This window comes from Aplysia californica, unplaced genomic scaffold (assembly GCF_000002075.1).
Source record: "Aplysia californica isolate F4 #8 unplaced genomic scaffold, AplCal3.0 scaffold00764, whole genome shotgun sequence".
Classification (NCBI taxonomy): Eukaryota; Metazoa; Mollusca; class Gastropoda; order Aplysiida; family Aplysiidae; genus Aplysia; species Aplysia californica.
In genome coordinates this window covers 153,973-164,097 of record NW_004798034.1, presented here as the reverse complement: position 1 = coordinate 164,097, position 10,125 = coordinate 153,973, and positions in this window count along the sequence as shown.

The following is a 10,125-nucleotide window of genomic DNA, read 5'->3' as shown; positions in this document are numbered from 1 at the left end:
CAGACAGACAGACAGACAGACAGACAGACACGAACTTTGTGCACTGTACACGCGACACCCCCACGCGCCAACTAAGAACACCTCTCCTTTTCATTCACGACAAAATCAGCCCCGCCACCAATCTCTCTGAACGAACCAATCAGAAGACAGCAATGGCCGATTGCCTACACAAACAGTGCATGGGCGGGGCAACATCGATTTCTGCTATTCCTTCCCACTGGCTGCATTATGGTATTTCTTTTTTCTAGTTTTTTAATGTCTTTTTTTCACACTGAGTTTACATGTTTGTGATGTCATGCGTGTATGTTGTTTGTTTGGAAGCTTTTTGTATAATATGTGAGGCAGCGTGGTGGAATCAGGCTCTCGTCAATTTTTGGGCATGTAGAGTTATTGGTATCATCTTAAAGCATGTTTACTTGTCTTTATTTGGATGAAAAAAAGATCCATTTACCTTGAATACAAGTCGAGATATTTGCGAAAGAAGGAGTTGGGGATCACCTGTTTTCGGAGGTAAAATTAGTGAGAAAATGGCCTCCAAAGATTAGTTATTTCCTTAGCTTAAGAGTACGTGGTAACTGAATATTTTCAATTTTTGTACCTTGAATCAACGTTTTTCAGAAAAATCCACCCAGAAATGAGTTCTTTAATGGGCATGAAAGGTGTTGAACAAAAAAACCAAAAACTAGATAAAAATTCACAAACCTGCGGAAAAATGCAAGTTTCTTAACTTTGATTATTTTGAGGAGAGCCTGATTCCACCACGCTGCCTCACAAATAGCCTATATATACATGTATCTTTGCTATGCTCCTTTCTTTATCTTTCTATTTTTTGTTTCGGTGTATTGCAGACTTGGACAGTTCTATGTCCCATTCAGATGTTGTTCTTTGAGGCGAGGAGAGAGAGAGAGAGAGAGAGACAGACACAGACAGACAGAGAGAGAGAGAGAGAGAGAGAGAGAGAGAGAGAGAGAGAGAGAGAGAGAGAGAGAGAGAGAGAGAGAGAGAGAGAGAGAGAAAATGTAAAATACAGATTGAAAATGATGAAGTCGGGAGTGCGAGATATCCCCCCCCCCCCCGGTCACACACACATAAACACACACGCACTCACACACACACACACACACACACACACTCACACATACACACAAACACATATACACACATACACACTCACTTAAACACACACACATGCATACACACAAACAAGTATGCAACAACAAAAAACCAATACACATACAGACACATACATCAATACACCCAAATGTGAGCTCAAACTTTCATATACACACAATATTATTATTAAAATCATAGTTTTATTTTGTTTTCTCTCAGTAGTCAGCTTTTCAATAAGCAAAGGAAATGTCAACCCCGATTCACAAGCAATAAACGAAACAACTCAATGATCCAATCTTTTTTAGTAATGAGAGTGAATACCCTGTATGATAGCGAAGGCGTCAGAAATCAAAAGCGAACCGTTGTTCCGCGCATGCGTGGCAGGAAGTCCTTGGTGAGACTCCGCCGGCACGTGACGCGCTGACTGAGCCGCGTGGCGCCGCCTGGTGATACAAGACTGGACGCCTGTCGGTCGTTACATGCCGGTTGTCTCCTCTTTCCCGGCACGCAGGGAGACGTGAAATGAATTAGATTTTATTGCAGTTGATTGGTTCCTGAATGCTTCCTGCTTTACTCATAATATTTCCTCTTGAGCTATCTGGAGATTGTACTTCTTTTTTCTTTTTCTTTTTTTCTTTTCTCCAAAAGCTGATGGTGCTTGTGGAAAAATACCCGACAGTGTGCATTTTTGCACACTTTCTTTTCTTCTTTGATCGGGTTTGATTATTCATGGGCAAACAAAGGTATTGGCATGCGCTCCTGGCGTGCGGCAGACAGTTGTGTCACCAGTGCAGATGAAATGTTCCTGGCTCGTACAGCCGTTTTTGTAGGCAGGAAGCGACGTGCGCAATAGCTCTCATGTATTAAAAGGGCTAATTAATTATACAGAAGAAAAACGAAAGGGCAAGTTTTGTTTTGTTTTCGGGGGGGGGGGGTTGGGGGGGGGGGTTATTTTAAAGGGAAAGGAGGTCGAAAATTATAAGTGGCTTCTTGAAGTGTCCTCCGAGCGCCATTTTCTTTGTTACGGAATTTGAAAAGTTGGCACACACCAGTATGTTCTTTTTGTTCGTCCGTTGGGTAACCATCGTGCAATTCACCATGAACGTTTCAATGATTGTAAACTACACCCAAAAAAAAGAATTTTAGTAAAATTTAAAAAATAAATGAAATAAAAGTGAATTTCAGGCAATCTCTGTTTCCTTTCTTTTCCTTTCCCTTCGTCTTTATTTTAAAGAGCAAATCCGAAACTCTAATAAGGCACTCCAGGTTTGACAGGCGAAAATTCCGCCTCCCTTGGGGAGGTTTTGTTTGTTGTTTTGTTGGATTTTTTCCTCGTAAGATATTATATTATAACTACTTTACAAGGTATAAAGTGAACACTTCAAGTGGAAGCCTCATGTACTGACTAAGAAACCATTACTGCTCTAAGTAAGTTCTTAACGCTTCCACCAATATCTATCATTACTATCGTAAGTGCAAGTTTTAAAATAGGCATCGGCGATAAATGTTTTTACATTCATTTTTGGTGGTGTAATAATTTTTTTTAAAAACAACCCCAAAAACCGAAGATAGTAAGCGTTTTTACCTTTATAAACCTCCCTGTTTATTTACTTGACTTTCCGTGTGTCTGTCTAAATACATTACAGTCTCCATTGACTTATAAACGAGGTGTAAAGTTTCGCAAAGGTAACCCCCTCCCACCCTCCCCCCAAAAAAGAAAGGACTCGCTCTTTTAATTCTTCCACCATTTCTTTTTTACTTAATTTTTTGTTTGTTTTTGTTTTGCTGTTGCTTTTTTATAATTTAGTTAGCTTTTGAGGATTTAAAAAACTGTTTTATTTTGTTTTGTTTTGTTGTTTATTTTTGGCGAGGACTGAGGGAGATGGGGGGTGGTATGATCCTCTATAACGTCTTTCCTTTAGAATTGTGGGGCGCACCGTGTCACGATGGACCATGGAGAGGACGGTCATGGTTTGAGTACGGAAGGGGGACATATTGAACTTGGATTGAATTGTCGTGTTTTTAAGGCTCGATATTCTGTGAGGTGGACGTTACTTTCGGAATTTTTGACTCTGAAATAACCCGATATAGTGGAAAAGAGTGTTATACAATGTACCTAAATAGTGAATAAATGAAGGGGTGATTGCCGTAATGTTGATAAGCGATTTAAGTAATGAAGTAGGGTGTGTCACTGGTTCAATCTCCCCACCCCTACCCCCTTCCAGAAACCAAAGTCCTCAGTCTTGAAGTCAGCATTGTGAAAAGCACATCAAACCTTTGCACCAAAAACTTTACTGCTAACCGTCTATTTATTGGATTCAATAAGATTTATGACAAAGTCGGTACTTACAGTAAATAGCTACTTTAAAGGATCAGTGACTCACGACTCAGGACTTAACTACTAAAAATGACCTCAGTAAGTTGTACCATGCAATTTCCTTATACCACGAGGACGAATTAGATTAAAGTCAAGAAAACCAAGTAGGAGTAACTACCCCCTTTCATTAGTTTAACCCCTCCCCCCCCAAAAAAAAACAACCAACCAACAACAACAAAAAAACTTTTTAAAGCCCTATATGCATGGCATCTCCGCAATAGACATTTAGTGTTGTAAAAAAAGCGAAGCAGACAGAAAAAAACCCCAAGCAATAATATGGCCTTCCAGAGCAGCATTCTCGTCACTAGTTGACAACAAACCGATATTTGCAAGATCAATGATTAATTGACCTCATTTAAAAGCATAAAGGAGATAGAAAGTAGCTACAAAAGAGCAATAGGGCGCCTTTAGCTTAGCCGATATCTTATTGGACTGTGGTAAGGATGGCCCTGGTTGAATACCCAGAGGTGTGTTTTTTAACTTTGATTGTTCGGGGAGTTTTTAAGGCTGCCCAACAGCTCTGCCTTGTCCTATCGGAATCGAATTTTCGATTCAATTCGGAGGTCCGGCAGTTTATATACATTTACAGTATTGAAAACAGTGCTTAACAACAACAGCAACGACAGCAATTAGCAACAGCAGCAACAGCAACACTAACAAAACTAATTAACCACAACAGCTGCAATAACAAAAGCAACAACAATAACAACAACTACAGAACAGCAAAAACAAGGACATCCTTTCCTTACTACGGACTCGAACCAGGACTTTCAGCGCGTGGCACACGGTTGTTGTGTCCAGCCAAACAATGATACAAAGAAACCAGTACCAATCAGTAGCACAGTCCCCAGTTGTTCACGACATTACGTAGATCAACACCCCCTGACCACCCCTGCGTCCATCTGAGCAGTCAGGGCGGTGTTGTGGGAGGGCGTCAAAGGGCAGCAACCCGCCCAAATGGAAGCCACAACAAACAAACACATCATGAACTTTTCGCGCCAGACTCCGACATCCCTGGGTGGCCATGGAGTGGCGCGAATGTGTCCTACATCTGTTGTCCACGAGCGCGCTACAAATACCCCCCTGTGTGTCTGCACCGCTTTGATGACGCGTCGATCGGAGATCAAACTTTGGGGCGGGGGGCCGTAATGTTTCCAAGATCATCGTTATTGAAGGGTGTCCTTCCTGTTTGGGTTTCCAGCGAACCGTTTGTGACTTTTGTCGTCAACTGTTGATTGGTTCATCTGTCTTCTAGCGGCACTCTCTCGCTCCCAAGGGCTAATCGTTTCCACAAAAGGCTGTGGACGAGATTCCGGGAATTTCCTGCTAATTTGTGGCTGCAATAATCGTTGATTATAAGGTCTTGTTTAGAGAACATTTCCGCAGACCCCTCCCCCTTTTCTCCATTCACCGCCAACGCCATTTGTCGCTCTTTTCCACGTGGCTTAGTACCCAAAATTTAAGTGCTTTATTTGATTTCGTCTCATTGTCTCTGGAAGCAGCAGTCGTGCATTCACTGTAATCGTGGTCTATCCCTGCGGTGTGCTTGGCACTGGCTCGGTCGGGGGTATTTCGGGCAAAGTACAACACTTTTCAGCTTTCTGAACGCTCGTGAGTTAAAAAGTTGTGACATTTATTCTCAACGCATTAATGAGTGGCGAGAAAGAAAATAAAGACGGGGTGAAAACCCAGAGGCATAAAACTAATACAAGAAATGGTCGACAAACTGTCAAAATGTACTAATCAAAGAAATGCAAGAGAGAATAAAAATGTGGCCACTTTAAAAACAATTGTACATTAGATGGTGCAAATTTTCTTGCGTTTACATTCTTTTTAGAATTTGAATTTCGAAAAAAAAGGAAATAATTCTTGTACACATGCCACACATGCACAGATAAACCACAAATTCAGAAACTGTAATTAAAATATTTTAACAGCTGGATATCGAAATGCTGTTCGGCGGTAGCAGAAAGAACTCTGGGTCCATTGCGTAGTCATAGCAAGAAACAAATTATGAACAAGAGGTGCAGCACATTCCTATAATTTTCTTTTGAAAGGTTAGACTGTAAAAGGCTATAGAAGAATCAAGCCAACGGATCAAATTAGGGGGAGGGTGGAATGAAAGGTATAAACGACGGTATAAACGGGTATGGGGTGAGTGGGAGACAGGGCTTGCGGCGTGGATAAAATCAAGTAGCATGCAAGATCAAAAGTTTAAATTTTTAGTTCATAAGCAAGATGATGGGGAAGATGCGATAGGGAAAGATAACATAAGAACAGTATGTGGGCCAATTTGTCAGAGCTTCCTGCTGCGAGTAAAACTTAATTAACCATGTCTTATTGTTAAAAATTCAACGATTTATTTCTTCGAATCTGGAGCAGCAAACATTGTCATGTTTTCAACGACTTGTTATCTTCTCATCACGCAATCGACAGACTTCTTAGATTTTTTTCTTTTTTCTCAACACCCCTCTCTCTTTCTCTCTCTGTCTCTCTGTCTCTCTGTCTCTCTGTCTCTCTGTCTCTCTGTCTCTCTCTCTGTCTCTCTCTCTCTCTCTCTCTCTCTCTCTCTCTCTCTCTCCCTTTCCATCCCTCCATATACTGCCGGTCGACAGATTCACCCCCAATAAGACCGAGATCAATGTTTCACCTTTTCTCGCATCAGGTGACGACAGTAGAGATTTATCCCCTCCCCTCGGAGAGCGCACCTTTGATCTCCCTTGCGGTATACAGGTAGAGAGGGGAGTAGCTATGTGTTCGCTCCGGGCTGCTAATTGCTCGCTTGTGGAACTCTTGTGGCGATAAAGTTCTGTTGGCAAGTGGGAGGGTGTCTTGTTATGTCATCCACAGGAGCGAGAATACTCTCGTTCCTCTCTTGTTTTGGTTGAATCAAAAACCGTTGGGCGCCCCCTCGTTAAATTTGTCGGTTTCAGCAGGAATCTGGAAAAGAAAGAAAAAGAGAGAGAAGAGGGGGATGAGGGGGGATGAGGGAGAATGGTGGGAGAGAGAGAGAGAGAGAGAGAGAGAGAGAGAGAGAGAGAGGGGGGGGGGAGGGAGAGATAGAGGTGGAGCAGGGAGGGGGAAGAGAGTAATGGGGAGGGAGAAGGAGATGGATTGAGAAGGTATAAAAGCGTGAGAGAGAGAGAGAGAGAGAGAGAGAGAGAGAGAGAGAGAGAGAGAGAGAGAGAGAGAGAGAGAGAGAGAGAGAGAGAGAGAGAGGGAGGGAGGGAGAGAGAGAAAGAGAGGGAGGGAGAGAGAGAAGGAATGAGAAAGAGAGAGTGAGAGGAGGCGAAAAAGAACAGGACAGACAGAAAGACAGACAGACAGACAGACAGACAGACAGACAGACAGACAGACAGACAGACAGACAGATAGACAGACAGACGTTGCCCAAGAACAGGTGATGGGATAATGTATAGTGGTCTCCCCCTGAGACTCAGGAAAATCCAGAGATTTATGACCTCCAGTAACGCAGCTAGACAGCTCTTTCTCACGACATCTCTCGCCGTCACGACTTCTCCTGCCTATAACGGCTCAAAGGAAATGTACGCGCACACGTGCGGGCGCGGGTGACTGACTTCGCACGTTGTGGGTGAGTGCTTGCATTCTTATACCGATGCACGTGTGTGTATACAGGAGAAAATCTTGTCTCATGGCCTTTCTCGAGATCTGAATGACTCTTGATGAACGATTACGCATTTGCTTGCTTTGACATCATAACTGTCACATTATTTTAATCGAATGATAGATTGTAGTGCTTGAGAATCATTGTATTTCATAAGAGAATACCATATTCAATTGAAATAAAACAATGCATTCACAGTCTTCAGGGGAGGGGAAAGGGGGGGGGGGAGGTTGAAGACGAACCGCGTTGTTTGTTAGCTTGTTTTTTCCCCCTTTTTTGGGGAGGGGGGAGGGAGGGATGGGGCAGAGGGTGTTTTCTTTTTTCATCGTATGTTGTTAACTAATAACAATTTCTATTCGGCTGACCGCCAACCACAAGCCAAGCACTGCGAGTGTCGAAAGGAGAGGAATTGTCCAATTTCTTTCAAACCACTCGAAACCTAACCATCTTTCAGGTATTTGTCAAAATATCTTGCCACCAGCAAAAGTGAAAACAAAAACCATTGTTAAAGGACGCGATAACTCATATGGTTCTACGTTCACGTACAAAATACACTAACATGCGTTAAAGGATAGGTTTGTTGGGTGCGAGAATTGGGCTCATACGATGTAGCGCGGACATCCGAGCTAGTCTGACGAAACGGCGCCTGTCGCAGTTTAATAGCCTGGCCCCAATCTCAGCTGTGAGGTCCAGCCTAACAGGCCACCTGCCCCGGAGGTCACTTTGTCTGAGGCTCGCGCCCGGCGCGTGGGGCCGCTTGTGTCCGGCCATTGTCCAGTAGCGGTCACGTGTGGTGTGGTCTGCTCTATGCCAGGATCTTACGACCTGTGGAAATCGATGCAGAAGAAAGTGAAGGGCGGACGCCCCCCCCCCTCCTTTCCGCCTCTACACTCCCCTCCCCCTTTCCACCTTCAAAACGGATGGATGGCCAGGGTAGGAAGTGGGTGTTGTCCACTATTGTTGTCTAGTGTGATGTCAACTGTGACTCAATAATTCTACGCGCTCTAGTGGCGAGCGATTGTCAAAACGCAAGTCCGTGCTCTAGTCGCACGCTGGGATCAGGGCTTGTACGGGGATTTCCAGAAAACCCTCGGCCCAAGGAACTGGGTTTATGTTGAAAATTAACTTCAGTTTGACAAGGAGTGTTCATGTATTTGTCAAGAGCTTGACACCCCGAAATTCACTTAGTAACTTCTTTTTGGAAGCGCGTCCCGGCTTAGTTAGGGGGCAGGACATGTTTAGAGCTGCCCAGAACGGCAATCCGCGTGAAGGAGTTACACACTCGGTCATTTATGAACTGTTGCTCAAGTTCACTATGACAGCACTGAAAAGACGCGGAGTCTTGTATCCTGTGGAATTAAAGTGTTTCTTCCGGATAGTACGTGCCGGACACTTGTGGGGTCTGTCCGCTGTCTTCTTTTTGTCATCTTGAGGCACGCTTTCTTTTCTCCACAGGGGCCACGCTAATGTCAAGGACGTCACAAATGAAAGTAGAAGAGAGTAGCTAGACACATGGGTGTTATTCATTAACAGTGGTAAACGAAAGGTCGAAAACTTCTCTTTGTCCATTGGTGTGAAAGTTGTTTTCAATTTATACTTAACGAAATATTACTATTATTCACTAAAGAGTGTATTTTTAAATCTAGTCTTAATAAGAAAGACAATTAATTTCTTTAAAAGAAATTTGAATTTCAGCCTCCCCCCCCCCCCTCTTTCCTCCCGAAAAAACCTGCCCCCCCCCCTCCCCCTCAAAACATAACAAACTTTTCTTTGCCAGGATTGGTCTTACTGGCCACAGTAAGAGCCGCGGGTCATCTCAATCCTTATTCTTTTTTCTATTTCCCTTAAGAAATATTCTACTGGACAGATGTATCGGTCATCGAGTGACAGACATTGACGAACGAATTACACGTACAATATATTATGTTTAAAGTTTAAACAGGTTGGGTCGCTCTTGCACCAGCAGTTTTTAGCAGTAAATGTCAGCCAATGACAACAACATGCCACATAGGTGTCACTCCGGTCCGCTGACTTTACAGCCCCACAACTCTCGGTGCTCAGAACATTGTGGGCCGATATCTTACATCCATCTCAGTACATCGTCATTGTTGGAGATTAGGAGGAGTCTCTTAGCGTTAGAGGTATTTTTGAGATACTGGACGTCAGAATTTGGGAATTTCAAACTCAAAAGCAAATAGAACATTGCAATTTTTTCCCCATGTGTATTTCACTTGGATCGGAAAAGTCATTTCAGAACGAAATGTGTATCGCCATAATATTGTGTATTTCTGATTGAACCCTCAACAAGATTTAACTTGAAACATCCACAAAACACAGATAGAACCCTTCCATCTTATTCAACAACATTTGGCATTATGTAATGAGGTTTTACGTCTGTCTTAGAGCTGTGTGGCGTGTATGGTGCGGGGTATGAAAATGGCGTGTATGGTGTGGGGTATGAAGATGGCGTGTATGGTGTGGGGTATGAAAATGGGGTGTATGGTGCAGGGTATGAAAATGGTGTGTATGGTGTGGGGTATGAAAATGACGTGTATGGTGTGGGGTATGAAAATGACGTGTATGGTGCGGGGTTTGAAAATGGCGTGTATGGTGCGGAGGATGAAAATCGTTTCCTCAGAAGTTCTATCTGCTCAGAGGATCTATCTAGTTTTGAGAAATTTAACGTTAAAGATTTTGACTTTCACAATGTGTCCATTATTTCGAATGCAAATCTTTGAACATTATCTTGAAGATAATTCCGAATTTACAATTTTAATAGAACAGACGGAGCATTAAACTTTGCTTTCTGACCTCATGGTTTTAGTGTGGCGTCGGTGGCCTAGTGGTTAGGCTCTCGGTCTCGCAACCGTAAGGTCGTGGGTTCGAATCCCGTCAGGGGCCCGACGTTGTGTCCTTGGGAAAGGCACTTTACACGAATTTTCCTCACTTCACCCAGGTGGGAATGGGTACCCGGCTACAGACAGCGAAAGATCTTGTCAGTTTGTTAGTG